We start from the raw sequence: 21,370 nt of genomic DNA, 5'->3' as shown, positions 1-21,370 counted from the left end.
AGACAGCAGAGGAGGGGTTTAGGAGGAGCCAAGTCAGATTGGGTGGGGTCAAATAGGAGGAGCCTGGTCAGAATGGGTGAGGTCAGAGAGGAGGGGTATAGGAGGAGCCTGGCAGAGGGGGTATAGGAGGAGCCTAGTCAGATTGGGTGGGGTCAAATAGGAGGAGCCTGGGCAGAATGGGTGGGGTCAGACAGCAGAGGAGGGGCTTAGGAGGAGCCTGGGCAGAGGGGGTATAGGAGGAGCCTGGCCAGAGGGGGTGGGGTCAGAGAGGAGGGGCTTAGGAGGAGCTTAGTCAGATTGGGTGGGGTCAAATAGGAGGAGCCTGGGCAGAATGGGTGGGTCAGAGGGGTAGGGGAGGAGCCTGGGCAGAATGGGTGGGGTCAGGCAGAGGAGGGGCTTAGGAGGAGCCTGGGCAGAATGGGTGGAGTCAGAGAGGAGGGGCTTAGGCGGAGCCTGGGCAGAATGGGTGGAGTCAGAGAGGAGGGGGTATAGGAGGAGCCTGGGCAGAATGGGTGGGGTCAGAGAGGAGGGAGTATAGGAGGAGCCTGGCAGAGGGGGGTATAGGAGGAGCCTGGGCAGAGGGGGGTGTAGGAGGAGCCTAGTCAGATTGGGTGGGGTCAAATAGGAGGAGCCTGGGCAGAATGGGTGGGGTCAGAGGGGTATGGGAGGAGCCTGGGTAGAATGGGTGGAGTCAGAGAGGAGGGGGTATAGGAGGAGCCTGGCAGAGGGGGGTGTAGGAGGAGCCTAGTCAGATTGGGTGGGGTCAAATAGGAGGAGCCTGGGCAGAGGGGGTGGGGTCAGAGAGGAGGGGTATAGGAGGAGCCTGGGCAGAATGGGTGGGGTCAGACAGCAGAGGAGGGGCTTAGGAGGAGCCTGGGCAGAATGGGTGGGGTCAGAGAGGAGGAGCCTAGTCAGATTGGGTGGGGTCAAATAGGAGGAGCCTGGGCAGAATGGGTGGGGTCAGACAGCAGAGGAGGGGCTTAGGAGGAGCCTGGGCAGGATGAGGGGGTATATGGGCAGAATGGGTGGGGTCAGAGAGGAGGGGCCTAGGAGGAGCCTGGGCAGAATGGGTGGAGTCAGAGAGGAGGGGGTATAGGAGGAGCCTGGGCAGAATGGGTATAGGAGGAGCCTAGTCAGATTGGGTGTGGTCAAATAGGAGGAGCCTGGGCAGAATGGGTGGGGTCAGAGAGGAGGGGGTATAGGAGGAGCCTGGGCAGAGGGGGGTGTAGGAGGAGCCTAGTCAGATTGGGTGGGGTCAAATAGGAGGAGCCTGGCCAGAATGGGTGGGGTCAGAGGGGTATGGGAGGAGCCTGGGTAGAATGGGTGGAGTCAGAGAGGAGGGGGTATAGGAGGAGCCTGGCAGAGGGGGGTGTAGGAGGAGCCTAGTCAGATTGGGTGGGGTCAAATAGGAGGAGCCTGGGCAGAATGGGTGGGGTCAGAGGGGTATGGGAGGAGCCTGGGTAGAATGGGTGGAGTCAGAGAGGAGGGGGTATAGGAGGAGCCTGGCAGAGGGGGGTGTAGGAGGAGCCTAGTCAGATTGGGTGGGGTCAAATAGGAGGAGCCTGAGCAGAGGGGGTGGGGTCAGAGAGGAGGGGTATAGGAGGAGCCTGGGCAGAATGGGTGGGGTCAGACAGCAGAGGAGGGGCTTAGGAGGAGCCTGGGCAGAATGGGTGGGGTCAGAGAGGAGGGGCTTAGGAGGAGCCTAGTCAGATTGGGTGGGGTCAAATAGGAGGAGCCTGGGCAGAATGGGTGGGGTCAGACAGCAGAGGAGGGGCTTAGGAGGAGCCTAGTCAGATTGGGTGGGGTCAAATAGGAGGAGCCTGGGCAGAGGGGGTGGGGTCAGAGAGGAGGGGTATAGGAGGAGCCTGGGCAGAGGGGGTATAGGAGGAGCCTGGGCAGAGGGGGTGGGGTCAGAGAGGAGGGGTATAGGAGGAGCCTGGGCAGAGGGGGTATAGGAGGAGCCTGGGCAGAGGGGGTGGGGTCAGAGAGGAGGGGCTTAGGAGGAGCCTTGTCAGATTGGGTGGGGTCAAATAGGAGGAGCCTGGGCAGAATGGGTGGGGTCAGACAGCAGAGGAGGGGCTTAGGAGGAGCCTGGGCAGGAGGAGGGGGTATATGGGCAGAATGGGTGGGGTCAGAGAGGAGGGGCTTAGGAGGAGCCTGGGCAGAATGGGTGGAGTCAGAGAGGAGGGGGTATAGGAGGAGCCTGGGCAGAATGGGTATAGGAGGAGCCTAGTCAGATTGGGTGTGGTCAAATAGGAGGAGCCTGGGCAGAATGGGTGGGGTCAGAGAGGAGGGGGTATAGGAGGAGCCTGGCAGAGGGGGGTATAGGAGGAGCCTGGGCAGAGGGGGGTGTAGGAGGAGCCTAGTCAGATTGGGTGGGGTCAAATAGGAGGAGCCTGGGCAGAATGGGTGGGGTCAGAGGGGTATGGGAGGAGCCTGGGTAGAATGGGTGGAGTCAGAGAGGAGGGGGTATAGGAGGAGCCTGGCAGAGGGGGGTGTAGGAGGAGCCTAGTCAGATTGGGTGGGGTCAAATAGGAGGAGCCTGGGCACAATGGGAGGGGTCAGAGGGGTATGGGAGGAGCCTGGGTAGAATGGGTGGAGTCAGAGAGGAGGGGGTATAGGAGGAGCCTGGCAGAGGTGAGGTTCCGTGACGATTTGAACCCGTGTTTTCAATATTGTCGGAAATACATAATATTAGTATCAGCGAACCGCAAATGATCCATTTAGCATATCCTGGTGTTTTCGCTACGATACGAGCAAGAGCACTCCTGTTATGAACACATTTCTGATCTACCCACGGCATCCATCTTAGATCATGGTCGCCATTTTGTGTTTCTTGCCCTCACATATGCAATAACCTCTGATCACTTCATTTCGATTAAGGACACGTAGCCTTAGCCGGAGATTCACCTCTTTCATGGCACGTGCACCTTAAACCAGATCACGCTGTAACTGCATGACTCGACAAAGGCTGCCTCTTCTGCCTGAGGCCAGCCCACCTGAACTGGTTCTCGTGTCCATTGTCCCGATCATGATTAGGCGGCCGAAGCCGGTAGCCTTGCCCATTTACAACCCACAAACATCTCTTATCCCGCTTTCCTATCTTCTGCACCTGGCTCTGCTCCTTTCCTTCTGGGCCTTTATTAGGGGGAGGTAACGAAATTTACGATGAGGCGGTCCGGCTCTTGAATGCAATATTGACAAGGGATTGTGATGGACTAGTGGGAACCCCTCTTCGTGATGTTTGACATCAGATATTATCGACAGTTCCTGTGTAACGCCAAATATTTATTGTTTAAGACACAAAGGTTTAGGAATGTACTAGCATGCGAAATATTTGCCTGGAGCACAATTTTTAGTATATAAGGAGCAACCCTCAATGTACAAATCGAACAGGCTCCTGGTTACTGCCCATGCGTAGTTTCTGTGACTTCTGTGTCCCTGCAGTAATAAACCTTTGGTCTTTGACGCCACCATCGAGAAGCCCGTGTTTCTGTTCATTTGCGCACCAAGGCAGGTGGAACTCCGGGGTCTTTGGGTGTTGTTCCCTGACACCTCTGGACGGAACCAAAAAGTCCAGAACTCCAATTGGCGCCCAACGTGGGGCGACGTCATTCGGTACCGGTCCAAAAGCCTGAAGAGTTCGAGAAGCTTCGTGTGAAGATTCCTGAGGGAGGCGCCCCACTTCATCGATCCCGGCATATCGCAAAAGTGGCCCTGAAGTTCTCTTCCACGAGGATTCCCGTTCAGGACGGCTGCAGTGGGCCGTTGCCTTGACCGTCGCCCTGTCTTGGACCCGAGGTGCAGCCCTTAGTACAGCGAAACGTGACGGGTTTCTCCTTGGTGACGTCTTCAGTGCCTCAGTTAAGTATTTAGTGATAGCTAGCTGGTTACTTTGTGAGGGTTGTTAAAATCCTTGATCGGTCCTTGGTTTGGTTTGGTTTCGTAAGATTATCACTAGTTGTTCTAGTTACGATAATCTATTTGGTTCAGTTTGGGTATCGATACATCAGTTCGTTTTGGTAGGCCTAAGTTCTTGGTTCAAGTGCACATATTTGTTCCGTGTTTTGTTTGTTTTGTGTTCCAGACTGAAAATGGTAAGTCGGAAAATGCTGTCTTGTTTCGGTTGCAACAGTGACTCACGATTAGAGGACTCATGTCTGGTTCCTCCGATTGGGACTCCCCTATATGATTTATACTGTAAGCATGGTGTGGGTCCTATATCTTATAATGAGGTATGGGTCCGTTATTGTAAGAAGGATGGTGTCCTTAGTTGGCCACTGCATGGTAGTTTTGAACCCGAGATTCTTGACAACTTAGAAGCGAAATTGTTTAGGAAGAAAGCCCGGCCGGCAATGTTTGATTCTTTCCGTTACTGGCGAAAAGAATCCAAACAGAGAGAAATGAAGAAATTTAAGAAAGAACAGAAAGAGAAAGAAGAGTTGGCTCTAGAGCAAGCAACTAAACAGTTGCAACATAATGAGTGCGAGAAGGCTATAGAGGTGGCCATTAGAGAGCATAATTTAGCGATCAACAAGTGCTATCCTGCCTTGCCATCCAAAACAGCTAAGATACTAGAGGATCCCGAAAACGATCCTCTGTTGTCTTATTTGTTACGGTCACCTCCACCGTATGCACAAGGTGCTACGGCTCCACTTGTTCCTAATGTTCAATTGCCGGTTGCTGGACAACCTGGTGTTCCTGTCCCTCAGAATCAAGTTCCTGTACCTCCCGTGGTTAATGTGAATATTCCTACGGCTCCTCCTCTTCCTGGATTGCCGACTTCTATACCTGTATCTGTCTCGCTTACACCTACTACTTCACAAACTATTCTTCTTGATACTCCGACTACCTCGCAATCTGTTCCTACTTCCGCTGTGTTTTCTACGTCTGCGAGTGTGTTGACTCCACTTTCTGTGCGTCGAAGAATCACTGATTCTGTGTCTAATATACTATCTCCTTTCTATAAAACTTTAATTAAGACTCCTACTCCTGACTCTGTTCAGAGACGTAGTCAGCATCCAAGTACTGAGGAACGGGGAATTTTAGATTCCATGGCTCTCAGATGGGTTTCGAAGAGTAGAAGATATAGTACGAGAGATGTGCTAGATACATTTATGCAGTGGAAGGAACCAACACAACGGTACGTCTTTGATGAGATGTGCTCGTTGTTACGTGAGGAAATAGACGAAGACGATGTTGAATCGGACTTGGAAGATTTAATTAAAGTTCAGAAAGAGTTTGCTGCTGGTATGATAGTGGGTGATAATATAGAGGAAGCGATGGAACTAATTTTAAGTTTTAGGAATGATCCATCTCTTCGTTCACCGAGAGATTTAGAGAAAGGTAAAATGAAGCTGAGTCGCCAATATCCTATGAGGGAGGTTCCTCCAATCTGGCGCGAAGCAATACAACGTGATGATAATGCCGGTATTGCAGCTGCTCCAGCACAGTTCCAACGAGTGTGGATACACATTCCATGGAAGCGAGCTGAAGTGTTAGCGGTGAAACAGGCCTTGCCAGATCCGCGTAAAAATCCTGCTGGATATTATAAGGAACTAACACAGACAGTTGAGGCTTGTATAATGAACTTAGCAGACATCGATATGTTGTTTGGTAACGTAGTTCCGCAACCAGTGTGGGCTAAAATTCGTAGAGAAGATCATCAAGCAGCCTTAGGTGGTGATTGGGCAGCTATCACTGCAGCAGATGGTCAGCAAATAGGTGGCGCGAAACCCGAACCCCTAATTGCTAATCTTCCAGGTAGAATAATTGATCTAATGAAGACTCTGATGCCAGCATTGCGTGTTAATTGGGACAAGTTATCCGCATGCAAGCAAAAGAAAGACGAAAGTGTCTCCGACTTCTTCACGAGGTTCGAAGAGACTTTTGTAGATCATAGTGGTCAGGATATGAGTACAGAAGGAGGACAGAGACTATTTGTCGATAAATTTGTGCATAATTTATTACCTGAATTATGCAATAAATTAAAGGATTCAGAGAGTGCGTGGGCTGTTTCTACAACTGCGCAAATACTTGCGACTGCACAGTACTACGAAAATAGGGATAAAGAGGAAAAGGAGAAGTCAGAAAAGAAAACGAAAGATTTAAAGACTAAGGTTCTTTTGCAGCAGGCGTATCCGCCTCGCACGAATCAGTCTAATATGCAACAGGGTTCCTATCAGAGGACAGATTATAGTTCAACGAGGCCTCAATATCAGTGGAACCAGTGTGCGTATTGTAAGAAAGAGGGTCACTACAAGAATGAATGTCCGATCCTAGCGCAAAACAATGCGGCAGCAGCTCAGAGAGGTCGTGGTGGTTTTGTGCAGAATTCTAGAGGTCGAGGGCGAGGTGCTATGCCTCCGCAAACGAATGATCGTCCTTCCAATCACTTTGATCAACGAAATGGACAGTCAGCTCAGCAAAATAGATCTCAACAATATCTTGTTGAAGACTATTGTGAAGTGGATGAGGGATTTCAACAAAATGGGTACTAGGACAGCCATAGACAGAGAGAGGGAGTAGTATCAGTTCCAGTGGATCAGAGTGGGCCTTATGTCGCAGTAGCAACATCAGGTGTAGTCGAACCGTTTCTGTTGGATACTGGTGCCGCAAAAAGTTCTATCATTCATGCGAAACTCCCTGGCGCACCTTTGTCTGGCTCAACAAATGTTTCTGTAGGTTTTTCAGGCGCCCCTGTTTACAACCCGATATCTGGTCCTTTGTCTATTTCTGTTGGACCATGTCAATTGAAAGCACCCCTGATTTTGACGACAGGTTGTAATGAAAATCTGCTTGGTTTAGACTTGCTAAAACGACTGTATGCGACATTGTACTGTTCTCCGGAAGGGGTACAGCTTACATTGGGTAAAAGAATCACCTCTCCGATGTACTTGTCTATGGATGCACTCCCACCAGAGCTGCGTTCACTCCCTGATTCTCTTTGGGCGACTGGTCCTAATGATGTAGGCCTTTTAGAAATACCACCATATGTAGTCACTTTGAAAGAAAATGTAAAATTTCCAAGAATTCCTCAATATAAAATATCCAGTGAAGGTGAACGTGCACTTTTATTGATTGTGCAAGATTTGATTAAGAAAGGTGTGGTTGAGGAAACACGAGGAAATGTTTGTAATAGTCCTGTATTACCGATCTTAAAGAGAACTGATCCCACAAAGCCTCCAGTGTACAGGTTTGTCATAGACCTTAGAGAAGTTAATAAGATTGTAGTACCGCAGTTTCCTGTGGTTCCAGACATTACTGCCTTGTTAACATTGATTCCTGCTACAGCCACTTGGTTCTCAGTCATCGACTTGAAGAATGCCTTTTTCAGCATTCCGATAGCCGAGGAAAGCAGAGATATTTTCGGCTTCTGTTTAGGAGGTCGAAGTTTCAGATTTAAACGCGCTCCACAAGGCTACTGTGAAAGTCCGTCTATTTATAGTCAAGCATTAAAAAGTCAGTTAGATTCCTTTGTCCTTCCTCCAGGTTCTGCCCTAGTACAGTACGTAGACGATCTTCTAGTGGCTGCCGATGACAAGGAAACTTGCAAAGCAGCTACAGTTTCGTTACTTCATCACTTGTCCAATTTGAATCACAAGGTGTCACCTTCCAAGATGCAATACTGCTGCCAAGAAGTGACCTACCTAGGTCATCTCTTGTCAAAGGAGGGAAGGAAGTTGACCCCAGAAAGAATAAAAGCAATTACGCAAATGAGTGTTCCACGCACACAGAGAGAAGTACGTGCCTTTCTAGGTATTACCTCCTACTGTAGGCAGTGGATCCCAAATTTTTCTCTGTTAGCGAAACCGTTGGTAGCTTTGACTGGGAAAAATGTTCCGAGTCCGGTGCCATGGTCTGATGAATGTCAAGAGAGTTTTACTGAATTACGAAAAGCATTGTGTTCAGCTCCTGTATTGGGTACACCTGATTACAGTAAGCCATTCACGCTCTACGTTCACGAGAGAGAAGGTTGCGCGTTGAGTGTTCTGACACAGAAGTTTGGTGATAAACAACGCCCTTGTGCGTATTTTTCATCAACATTAGATCCGGTAGCCAGAGCGTTGCCTAGTTGTTTGAGAGCTACAGCGGCAGCTGCAGCTTCCATTCGACAATCTGCTGGTTTGGTGATGAACAACATGCTAGTGGTCATGGTTCCTCATGCAGTGGATACACTCATGAACCGAACGAAGACACAACACCTTACTAGTGCGAGACTATCTGGTTACGAGCTGACATTACTAGCGAGTCATATTCAGATTAAAAGATGTAATGTATTGAATCCAGCAACACTGTTGCCGGCTAATCAAGAGTCGAGTGATTCCGAGCCACATGATTGCTGTTTCAAAACGGAGGAAGAGACAAAGGGACGTATTGACTTGAGGGATACTCCGTTATCCGATCCGGATGGCACGCTGTATGTGGACGGGTCATGTTTTAAATTGGAGAATGGTGATGTGACTGCTGCTTACGCAGTAACGACTTTGAAGACGATTGTGGAGACTGCAAGAGTGAGTCAGAATTCTGCCCAAGCTGCAGAATTAATAGCTCTAACGAGAGCGTGTGTTTTAGCTGAGGGAAAGAGAGTGAATGTGTTTACAGATAGTCAGTACGCATTTGGCGTGGCCCATAGTTTTGGCCGTTTGTGGAGAGAAAGAGGTTTCATTACGTCCCATGGGACTAAGATCCAACATGGTCAGCTAGTTAACGACTTGTTGGAATCTCTAACCTTGCCGACTGAAGTTGCGATTGTGAAGTGCAGTGCTCATAAAGCAATCACGGATGATGTTGGTCGTGGGAATGCTTTTGCTGATGAAATTGCTAAACAGACAGCTAGAGACATGATGAGCAGAATGTATGTTGCAACATCTGCAAGATGGATCGCTGAATCTGGTATGTGTGAGGATACAATGGAAAGTGTGAAAGAGATTCAGAAAGAAGCAACTGAGGAAGAGAAACGTGTATGGAGAGAGAGTACGGGCAAGTTGGATTCGAATGGTTGTTGGATTGATTTGACAGAACAGCAGCGTTGGATGTTGCCGGATGCGTATGTGCTTGCAGTAGTGACAATGGCGCATGGAGTAGCACATATAAGTTCTAAAGGTATCTGTAAGACGTTGGCTCCGGTCTGGAATAATGATGGAATCAGTAAGTGTGCAGAAAGAGTAGTGAAGAACTGTATGGTATGCCTGATGCATAATCCTGGCAAGGGAACTCCAACTCCTGCTGGTCATTTCGCTCCTCCTTCCTGCCCTTTTGAAGTAATTCAGTTAGACTTCATTCACATGGACCGCTGTAATAATTTGAAATATGTCCTGGTGGTGGTCTGTGCTTTTTCCAGGTGGATAGAAGCATACCCACTGAAGGACAATACTGCCTTATCAACTGCCAAAATTCTTCTCAAAGAATATTTCCCTAGGTATGGCATGCCACGGATTGTATGGTCAGATAACGGAAGTGAGTTTATAGGGAAAGTTATGCAGAGTGTGTGTGCAGGCCTAGGTTTGAAACAGAAATTTCACAGTGCAAACCATCCCCAGTCAGCTGGTTTAGTGGAGGGTTACAATGGTACCCTCAAGCTGAAAATAGCTAAAATACAAGCATCCACAGGTTTAGCCTGGCCAGACGCACTTCCTTTGGCTTTGTTATCAACGAGAGCAACTGTACATTCTAGAGTAGGGCTTAGTCCATATGAAATCGTTTTTGGCCGCCCGGCAAATATCTGGGGTGTGCCAAGGCCTAAAGAATTTAATTCCATAGAATACCCTATGTTGATAGACTACCTTTACGACTTGACTGCTAAATTGAGTCTTATTCATCAACAGGTTTTCGATGCTTTGCCAAAACCTCCGGAGAGTCCAGGGCATCAGCTGAAACCGGGAGATCTGGTTGTCATCAAGAACTTCGCGAGGACGAAGAACCTTCAGCCGAGATTTGTGGGGCCCTTCCAGATCCTACTGACAACAAGGACAGCAGTTCGTGTAGCTGGCCGCAAGCACTGGGTGCACGCGTCGCATGTTAAGCGTGTACCCTTGCCGCTACCTTACGACGACTGGATAAAGAAGGGAATTGGTGCCTCCGAATCTGAAAGCACACCGAAGTTTATCCCTTTCAGCGATGCCGAATTGATTACTGACACTCCAAAACCTGACTCTCCTCCTGAAAAGACTCCTTTGAACACTGAACATTTGTCTCCAGCATCAGAAGAAACTTTGCTATCTGCGAACTTAAACTCTGCAACAGCTGCTAGTGATACACTATTTCCCGATCAGACAGTACCTGCGAAACAGAGATACAACTTGAGAAAACGTAAAATGGACAAATAAAGCAGGCAACTGCATATTGTGATTTTGATATATACATATTGAACTTTTGCCTTCAGCCAGGAAGTTTGCTATTGTTTATTGTTTTTTTTAAATTGCCTTGCCGTCTGGGTAGCCGTAGGGTCGTGGCTGTGTGCCTAGTTTGAATTTGCAGGGGTCTGACACAAGGTCGATCTTTCTGTTGGTTCTGGGAACTCCCAGGGCTGATAGAGGCATTTTCATCTACGTACACATCATCAGTGGTCGCGAGCGGATTGTAGAAGATGGAGCTTCCTGCGCTGCAACGAGAAAATGTGATTTATGTTCGCAGAAACAGACTTAATAGAATTCTTCATAGCAAATGCTTTTTGATGCAATGTGCCATTACATTTTTGATTATTTTAGCAACATTGGTGGGTGGAATTGTCTTTAGTATAAATTTGATTTTTGTACCAGTTACTACAGTACCTCCCCTTGATCCTGCCACTTCTACAGTTTCCTCTATACACTCTTTTCACTCGTTTCCTGAACATGAGCAAGCCCGACGCTCAGAGTTCATTAACAACACTTTTGTACAGCTCTTGCACCAACACCAACTAGTAGTTAACACTACAGACTGCTGGGTGTGTGGCTTGATACCCCACACTATGTATAAAGGTATTCCCTATCTGGTTTTACCTTTCAGCTACAATGGATCATTTCAGGCCCTTCAAACGATCTTTGCTTATGCCCTTGAGACCTATCCTCCACGTCCACCACGTTCCACTAAATATAACTCTGCCAACAAAGCTTTAGTCCAGGGAATTATTGATATGATCAAGGATGTCAATAATACTCCATCATACCCTAGAGACGAACTGCGAGTATATTTAAGTTGGAATACTTCAGAGTATCGCCTTAGTCTAGGAGAAAGCAAGCGTAAAAGCTCAACTCCAATCTGGGTCGTACCACACCGAGGTCAGGTCTGTTTGCAAGGTAACGGAAGAAATCCAAGAGCTCAGCTGGGGAGGAGTGAGTGCGTTGAAACTTATGTGTTTCCGGCTAACTCTTCCCCTGCCTTCCTTACTGCTAGGGGTACCTACTTCATTTGTCGAGACAGGGCATATACATGGTTACCTGCCGACTTTTCAGGTTCATGCTATATTGCTCGATTGTTGCCTCCAACGTACACTGCTTCATCTGATTACCACAGAACCAGAGTAGCGAGAGGTGTCTTCAGCAAGGAAGATACTGCTGGTCAGGAAGCTGGAGACTTCTTCAAAGGCTTCCTTCCGTTCTGGGGGCCTATGGCCAATAGTAGAAACATACGTCAGCTAACACGGGTAGTTGAATCTACTATTACCGAAACTGCTGGTGCCCTTAGTAATTTGACAGCTGAGCTTCAGGCGGATAGACTCATGACATTGCAGAACCGTATGGTTCTAGATGTTATACTTGCAGACCGAGGTGGGGTATGCAGAATGATCCAATCGAGCTGCTGTGTCTTTATTCCTAATAATGCTCCAACAGTCTATGAGGCGATCTCTAAGCTACACAAGATTTCCGACTCTATACATGTAGAAGAGGGAAACTGGTCCTTTATGGAGTGGTTTTGGACTCTGATCTCAGCGTGGGGGTGGAAGGTTCTAATGGTCATCGGTGTCATTTTAGTATTCCTATTCTCATGCTGCCTGATTATCCAGTGTGGTCCTGCTCTGTGTAGTCTTTGTGCTGCAACCTGTTTTAGGAAACCACCTGCGTTTGGAGAAAAGGCACGAGAGAGGATGATGATACAACAGTATGTCACTGACCTGATGAGTATAGAACTGGACTCTGATATAGACTGAGTAATTGCCTATGTAAGGGCAAAAGGAGGGTCTGAGGTTCCGTGACGATTTGAACCCGTGTTTTCAATATTGTCGGAAATACATAATATTAGTATCAGCGAACCGCAAATGATCCATTTAGCATATCCTGGTGTTTTCGCTACGATACGAGCAAGAGCACTCCTGTTATGAACACATTTCTGATCTACCCACGGCATCCATCTTAGATCATGGTCGCCATTTTGTGTTTCTTGCCCTCACATATGCAATAACCTCTGATCACTTCATTTCGATTAAGGACACGTAGCCTTAGCCGGAGATTCACCTCTTTCATGACACGTGCACCTTAAACCAGATCACGCTGTAACTGCATGACTCGACAAAGGCTGCCTCCTCTGCCTGAGGCCAGCCCACCTGAACTGGTTCTCGTGTCCATTGTCCCGATCATGATTAGGCGGCCGAAGCCGGTAGCCTTGCCCATTTACAACCCACAAACATCTCTTATCCCGCTTTCCTATCTTCTGCACCTGGCTCTGCTCCTTTCCTTCTGGGCCTTTATTAGGGGGAGGTAACGAAATTTACGATGAGGCGGTCCGGCTCTTGAATGCAATATTGACAAGGGATTGTGATGGACTAGTGGGAACCCCTCTTCGTGATGTTTGACATCAGATATTATCGACAGTTCCTGTGTAACGCCAAATATTTATTGTTTAAGACACAAAGGTTTAGGAATGTACTAGCATGCGAAATATTTGCCTGGAGCACAATTTTTAGTATATAAGGAGCAACCCTCAATGTACAAATCGAACAGGCTCCTGGTTACTGCCCATGCGTAGTTTCTGTGACTTCTGTGTCCCTGCAGTAATAAACCTTTGGTCTTTGACGCCACCATCGAGAAGCCCGTGTTTCTGTTCATTTGCGCACCAAGGCAGGTGGAACTCCGGGGTCTTTGGGTGTTGTTCCCTGACACCTCTGGACGGAACCAAAAAGTCCAGAACTCCAGAGGGGGGTGTAGGAGCAGCCTAGTCAGATTGGGTGGGGTCAAATAGGAGAAGCCTGTGCAGAATGGGTGGGGTCAGAGGGGTATGGGAGGAGCCTGGGTAGAATGGGTGGAGTCAGAGAGGAGGGGGTATAGGAGGAGCCTGGGCAGAATGGGTGGGGTCAGACAGCAGAGGAGGGGCTTAGGAGGAGCCTGGGCAGAATGGGTGGGGTCAGAGAGGAGGAGCCTGGGCAGAATGGGTGGGGTCAGGCAGAGGAGGGGCTTAGGAGGAGCCTAGTCAGATTGGGTGGGGTCAGAGAGGTGGGGTATAGGAGGAGCCTGGGCAGATTGGGTGGGGTCGAATAGGAGGAGCCTGGGCAGAATGGGTGGGGTCAGACAGCAGAGGAGGGGTATAGGAGGAGCCTGGCAGAGGGGGTGTAGGAGGAGCCTAGTCAGATTGGGTGGGGTCAAATAGGAGGAGCCTGGGTGGGGGTCAGAGGGGTATGGGAGGAGCCTGGGTAGAATGGGTGGAGTCAGAGAGGAGGGGGTATAGGAGGAGCCTGGGCAGAATGGGTGGGGTCAGACAGCAGAGGAGGGGCTTAGGAGGAGCCTGGGCAGAGGGAGTGGGGTCAGAGAGGAGGGGTATAGGAGGAGCCTGGGCAGAGGGGGTATAGGAGGAGCCTGGCCAGAGGGGGTGGGGTCCAAGATGCAATACTGCTGCCAAGAAGTGACCTACCTAGGTCATCTCTTGTCAAAGGAGGGAAGGAAGTTGACCCCAGAAAGAATAAAAGCAATTACGCAAATGAGTGTTCCACGCACACAGAGAGAAGTACGTGCCTTTCTAGGTATTACCTCCTACTGTAGGCAGTGGATCCCAAATTTTTCTCTGTTAGCGAAACCGTTGGTAGCTTTGACTGGGAAAAATGTTCCGAGTCCGGTGCCATGGTCTGATGAATGTCAAGAGAGTTTTACTGAATTACGAAAAGCATTGTGTTCAGCTCCTGTATTGGGTACACCTGATTACAGTAAGCCATTCACGCTCTACGTTCACGAGAGAGAAGGTTGCGCGTTGAGTGTTCTGACACAGAAGTTTGGTGATAAACAACGCCCTTGTGCGTATTTTTCATCAACATTAGATCCGGTAGCCAGAGCGTTGCCTAGTTGTTTGAGAGCTACAGCGGCAGCTGCAGCTTCCATTCGACAATCTGCTGGTTTGGTGATGAACAACATGCTAGTGGTCATGGTTCCTCATGCAGTGGATACACTCATGAACCGAACGAAGACACAACACCTTACTAGTGCGAGACTATCTGGTTACGAGCTGACATTACTAGCGAGTCATATTCAGATTAAAAGATGTAATGTATTGAATCCAGCAACACTGTTGCCGGCTAATCAAGAGTCGAGTGATTCCGAGCCACATGATTGCTGTTTCAAAACGGAGGAAGAGACAAAGGGACGTATTGACTTGAGGGATACTCCGTTATCCGATCCGGATGGCACGCTGTATGTGGACGGGTCATGTTTTAAATTGGAGAATGGTGATGTGACTGCTGCTTACGCAGTAACGACTTTGAAGACGATTGTGGAGACTGCAAGAGTGAGTCAGAATTCTGCCCAAGCTGCAGAATTAATAGCTCTAACGAGAGCGTGTGTTTTAGCTGAGGGAAAGAGAGTGAATGTGTTTACAGATAGTCAGTACGCATTTGGCGTGGCCCATAGTTTTGGCCGTTTGTGGAGAGAAAGAGGTTTCATTACGTCCCATGGGACTAAGATCCAACATGGTCAGCTAGTTAACGACTTGTTGGAATCTCTAACCTTGCCGACTGAAGTTGCGATTGTGAAGTGCAGTGCTCATAAAGCAATCACGGATGATGTTGGTCGTGGGAATGCTTTTGCTGATGAAATTGCTAAACAGACAGCTAGAGACATGATGAGCAGAATGTATGTTGCAACATCTGCAAGATGGATCGCTGAATCTGGTATGTGTGAGGATACAATGGAAAGTGTGAAAGAGATTCAGAAAGAAGCAACTGAGGAAGAGAAACGTGTATGGAGAGAGAGTACGGGCAAGTTGGATTCGAATGGTTGTTGGATTGATTTGACAGAACAGCAGCGTTGGATGTTGCCGGATGCGTATGTGCTTGCAGTAGTGACAATGGCGCATGGAGTAGCACATATAAGTTCTAAAGGTATCTGTAAGACGTTGGCTCCGGTCTGGAATAATGATGGAATCAGTAAGTGTGCAGAAAGAGTAGTGAAGAACTGTATGGTATGCCTGATGCATAATCCTGGCAAGGGAACTCCAACTCCTGCTGGTCATTTCGCTCCTCCTTCCTGCCCTTTTGAAGTAATTCAGTTAGACTTCATTCACATGGACCGCTGTAATAATTTGAAATATGTCCTGGTGGTGGTCTGTGCTTTTTCCAGGTGGATAGAAGCATACCCACTGAAGGACAATACTGCCTTATCAACTGCCAAAATTCTTCTCAAAGAATATTTCCCTAGGTATGGCATGCCACGGATTGTATGGTCAGATAACGGAAGTGAGTTTATAGGGAAAGTTATGCAGAGTGTGTGTGCAGGCCTAGGTTTGAAACAGAAATTTCACAGTGCAAACCATCCCCAGTCAGCTGGTTTAGTGGAGGGTTACAATGGTACCCTCAAGCTGAAAATAGCTAAAATACAAGCATCCACAGGTTTAGCCTGGCCAGACGCACTTCCTTTGGCTTTGTTATCAACGAGAGCAACTGTACATTCTAGAGTAGGGCTTAGTCCATATGAAATCGTTTTTGGCCGCCCGGCAAATATCTGGGGTGTGCCAAGGCCTAAAGAATTTAATTCCATAGAATACCCTATGTTGATAGACTACCTTTACGACTTGACTGCTAAATTGAGTCTTATTCATCAACAGGTTTTCGATGCTTTGCCAAAACCTCCGGAGAGTCCAGGGCATCAGCTGAAACCGGGAGATCTGGTTGTCATCAAGAACTTCGCGAGGACGAAGAACCTTCAGCCGAGATTTGTGGGGCCCTTCCAGATCCTACTGACAACAAGGACAGCAGTTCGTGTAGCTGGCCGCAAGCACTGGGTGCACGCGTCGCATGTTAAGCGTGTACCCTTGCCGCTACCTTACGACGACTGGATAAAGAAGGGAATTGGTGCCTCCGAATCTGAAAGCACACCGAAGTTTATCCCTTTCAGCGATGCCGAATTGATTACTGACACTCCAAAACCTGACTCTCCTCCTGAAAAGACTCCTTTGAACACTGAACATTTGTCTCCAGCATCAGAAGAAACTTTGCTATCTGCGAACTTAAACTCTGCAACAGCTGCTAGTGATACACTATTTCCCGATCAGACAGTACCTGCGAAACAGAGATACAACTTGAGAAAACGTAAAATGGACAAATAAAGCAGGCAACTGCATATTGTGATTTTGATATATACATATTGAACTTTTGCCTTCAGCCAGGAAGTTTGCTATTGTTTATTGTTTTTTTTAAATTGCCTTGCCGTCTGGGTAGCCGTAGGGTCGTGGCTGTGTGCCTAGTTTGAATTTGCAGGGGTCTGACACAAGGTCGATCTTTCTGTTGGTTCTGGGAACTCCCAGGGCTGATAGAGGCATTTTCATCTACGTACACATCATCAGTGGTCGCGAGCGGATTGTAGAAGATGGAGCTTCCTGCGCTGCAACGAGAAAATGTGATTTATGTTCGCAGAAACAGACTTAATAGAATTCTTCATAGCAAATGCTTTTTGATGCAATGTGCCATTACATTTTTGATTATTTTAGCAACATTGGTGGGTGGAATTGTCTTTAGTATAAATTTGATTTTTGTACCAGTTACTACAGTACCTCCCCTTGATCCTGCCACTTCTACAGTTTCCTCTATACACTCTTTTCACTCGTTTCCTGAACATGAGCAAGCCCGACGCTCAGAGTTCATTAACAACACTTTTGTACAGCTCTTGCACCAACACCAACTAGTAGTTAACACTACAGACTGCTGGGTGTGTGGCTTGATACCCCACACTATGGATAAAGGTATTCCCTATCTGGTTTTACCTTTCAGCTACAATGGATCATTTCAGGCCCTTCAAACGATCTTTGCTTATGCCCTTGAGACCTATCCTCCACGTCCACCACGTTCCACTAAATATAACTCTGCCAACAAAGCTTTAGTCCAGGGAATTATTGATATGATCAAGGATGTCAATAATACTCCATCATACCCTAGAGACGAACTGCGAGTATATTTAAGTTGGAATACTTCAGAGTATCGCCTTAGTCTAGGAGAAAGCAAGCGTAAAAGCTCAACTCCAATCTGGGTCGTACCACACCGAGGTCAGGTCTGTTTGCAAGGTAACGGAAGAAATCCAAGAGCTCAGCTGGGGAGGAGTGAGTGCGTTGAAACTTATGTGTTTCCGGCTAACTCTTCCCCTGCCTTCCTTACTGCTAGGGGTACCTACTTCATTTGTCGAGACAGGGCATATACATGGTTACCTGCCGACTTTTCAGGTTCATGCTATATTGCTCGATTGTTGCCTCCAACGTACACTGCTTCATCTGATTACCACAGAACCAGAGTAGCGAGAGGTGTCTTCAGCAAGGAAGATACTGCTGGTCAGGAAGCTGGAGACTTCTTCAAAGGCTTCCTTCCGTTCTGGGGGCCTATGGCCAATAGTAGAAACATACGTCAGCTAACACGGGTAGTTGAATCTACTATTACCGAAACTGCTGGTGCCCTTAGTAATTTGACAGCTGAGCTTCAGGCGGATAGACTCATGACATTGCAGAACCGTATGGTTCTAGATGTTATACTTGCAGACCGAGGTGGGGTATGCAGAATGATCCAATCGAGCTGCTGTGTCTTTATTCCTAATAATGCTCCAACAGTCTATGAGGCGATCTCTAAGCTACACAAGATTTCCGACTCTATACATGTAGAAGAGGGAAACTGGTCCTTTATGGAGTGGTTTTGGACTCTGATCTCAGCGTGGGGGTGGAAGGTTCTAATGGTCATCGGTGTCATTTTAGTATTCCTATTCTCATGCTGCCTGATTATCCAGTGTGGTCCTGCTCTGTGTAGTCTTTGTGCTGCAACCTGTTTTAGGAAACCACCTGCGTTTGGAGAAAAGGCACGAGAGAGGATGATGATACAACAGCATGTCACTGACCTGATGAGTATAGAACTGGACTCTGATATAGACTGAGTAATTGCCTATGTAAGGGCAAAAGGAGGGTCTGAGGTTCCGTGACGATTTGAACCCGTGTTTTCAATATTGTCGGAAATACATAATATTAGTATCAGCGAACCGCAAATGATCCATTTAGCATATCCTGGTGTTTTCGCTACGATACGAGCAAGAGCACTCCTGTTATGAACACATTTCTGATCTACCCACGGCATCCATCTTAGATCATGGTCGCCATTTTGTGTTTCTTGCCCTCACATATGCAATAACCTCTGATCACTTCATTTCGATTAAGGACACGTAGCCTTAGCCGGAGATTCACCTCTTTCATGACACGTGCACCTTAAACCAGATCACGCTGTAACTGCATGACTCGACAAAGGCTGCCTCCTCTGCCTGAGGCCAGCCCACCTGAACTGGTTCTCGTGTCCATTGTCCCGATCATGATTAGGCGGCCGAAGCCGGTAGCCTTGCCCATTTACAACCCACAAACATCTCTTATCCCGCTTTCCTATCTTCTGCACCTGGCTCTGCTCCTTTCCTTCTGGGCCTTTATTAGGGGGAGGTAACGAAATTTACGATGAGGCGGTCCGGCTCTTGAATGCAATATTGACAAGGGATTGTGATGGACTAGTGGGAACCCCTCTTCGTGATGTTTGACATCAGATATTATCGACAGTTCCTGTGTAACGCCAAATATTTATTGTTTAAGACACAAAGGTTTAGGAATGTACTAGCATGCGAAATATTTGCCTGGAGCACAATTTTTAGTATATAAGGAGCAACCCTCAATGTACAAATCGAACAGGCTCCTGGTTACTGCCCATGCGTAGTTTCTGTGACTTCTGTGTCCCTGCAGTAATAAACCTTTGGTCTTTGACGCCACCATCGAGAAGCCCGTGTTTCTGTTCATTTGCGCACCAAGGCAGGTGGAACTCCGGGGTCTTTGGGTGTTGTTCCCTGACACCTCTGGACGGAACCAAAAAGTCCAGAACTCCAGAGGGGGGTGTAGGAGCAGCCTAGTCAGATTGGGTGGGGTCAAATAGGAGAAGCCTGTGCAGAATGGGTGGGGTCAGAGGGGTATGGGAGGAGCCTGGGTAGAATGGGTGGAGTCAGAGAGGAGGGGGTATAGGAGGAGCCTGGGCAGAATGGGTGGGGTCAGACAGCAGAGGAGGGGCTTAGGAGGAGCCTGGGCAGAATGGGTGGGGTCAGAGAGGAGGAGCCTGGGCAGAATGGGTGGGGTCAGGCAGAGGAGGGGCTTAGGAGGAGCCTAGTCAGATTGGGTGGGGTCAGAGAGGTGGGGTATAGGAGGAGCCTGGGCAGATTGGGTGGGGTCGAATAGGAGGAGCCTGGGCAGAATGGGTGGGGTCAGACAGCAGAGGAGGGGTATAGGAGGAGCCTGGCAGAGGGGGTGTAGGAGGAGCCTAGTCAGATTGGGTGGGGTCAAATAGGAGGAGCCTGGGTGGGGGTCAGAGGGGTATGGGAGGAGCCTGGGTAGAATGGGTGGAGTCAGAGAGGAGGGGGTATAGGAGGAGCCTGGGCAGAATGGGTGGGGTCAGACAGCAGAGGAGGGGCTTAGGAGGAGCCTGGGCAGAGGGAGTGGGGTCAGAGAGGAGGGGTATAGGAGGAGCCTGGGCAGAGGGGGTATAGGAGGAGCCTGGCCAGAGGGGGTGGGGTCAGAGAGGAGGGGCTTAGGAGGAGCTTAGTCAGATTGGGTGGGGTCAAATAGGAGGAGCCTGGGCAGAATGGGTGGGGTCAGAGGGGTATGGGAGGAGCCTGGGCAGAATGGGTGGGGTCAGACAGCAGAGGAGGGGCTTAGGAGGAGCCTGGGCAGGAGGAGGGGGTATATGGGCAGAATGGGTGGGGTCAGAGAGGAGGGGTATAGGAGGAGCCTGGGCAGAATGGGTGGAGTCAGAGAGGAGGGGGTATAGGAGGAGCCTGGGCAGAATGGGTATAGGAGGAGCCTAGTCAGATTGGGTGTGGTCAAATAGGAGGAGCCTGGGCAGAATGGGTGGGGTCAGAGAGGAGGGGGTATAGGAGGAGCCTGGCAGACGGGGGTATAGGAGGAGCCTGGCAGAGGGGGGTATAGGAGGAGCCTGGGCAGAGGGGGGGTGTAGGAGGAGCCTAGTCAGATTGGGTGGGGTCAAATAGGAGGAGCCTGGGCAGAATGGGTGGGGTCAGAGGGGTATGGGAGGAGCCTGGGTAGAATGGGTGGAGTCAGAGAGGAGGGGGTATAGGAGGAGCCTGGCAGAGGGGGGTGTAGGAGGAGCCTAGTCAGATTGGGTGGGGTCAAATAGGAGGAGCCTGGGCAGAGGGGGTGGGGTCAGAGAGGAGGGGTATAGGAGGAGCCTGGGCAGAATGGGTGGGGTCAGACAGCAGAGGAGGGGCTTAGGAGGAGCCTAGTCAGATTGGGTGGGGTCAAATAGGAGGAGCCTGGGCAGAATGGGTGGGGTCAGACAGCAGAGGAGGGGTATAGGAGGAGCCTGGGCAGAGGGGGTGGGGTCAGAGAGGAGGGGTATAGGAGGAGCCTGGGCAGAGGGGGTATAGGAGGAGCCTGGGCAGAGGGGGTGGGGTCAGAGAGGAGGGGTCAGAGAGGAGGGGTATAGGAGGAGCCTGGGCAGAGGGGGTATAGGAGGAGCCTAGTCAGATTGGGTGGGGTCAAATAGGAGGAGCGTGGGCAGAATGGGTGGAGTCAGAGAGGAGGGGGTATAGGAGGAGCCTGGGCAGAATGGGTGGGGTCAGACAGCAGAGGAGGGGCTTAGGAGGAGCCTAGTCAGATTGGGTGGGGTCAAATAGGAGGAGCCTGGGCAGAGGGGGTGGGGTCAGAGAGGAGGGGTATAGGAGGAGCCTGGGCAGAATGGGTGGGGTCAGACAGCAGAGGAGGGGCTTAGGAGGAGCCTGGGCAGAATGGGTGGGGTCAGAGAGGAGGGGCTTAGGAGGAGCCTAGTCAGATTGGGTGGGGTCAAATAGGAGGAGCCTGGGCAGAATGGGTGGGGTCAGACAGCAGAGGAGGGGCTTAGGAGGAGCCTAGTCAGATTGGGTGGGGTCAAATAGGAGGAGCCTGGGCAGAATGGGTGGGGTCA

This window comes from Lissotriton vulgaris, chromosome 7 (genome assembly GCF_964263255.1).
Source record: "Lissotriton vulgaris chromosome 7, aLisVul1.2, whole genome shotgun sequence".
In the NCBI taxonomy this organism is placed as follows: Eukaryota; Metazoa; Chordata; class Amphibia; order Caudata; family Salamandridae; genus Lissotriton; species Lissotriton vulgaris.
The sequence above is the reverse complement of the archived record's forward strand: the minus strand, read 5'-3'. Positions refer to the sequence as shown.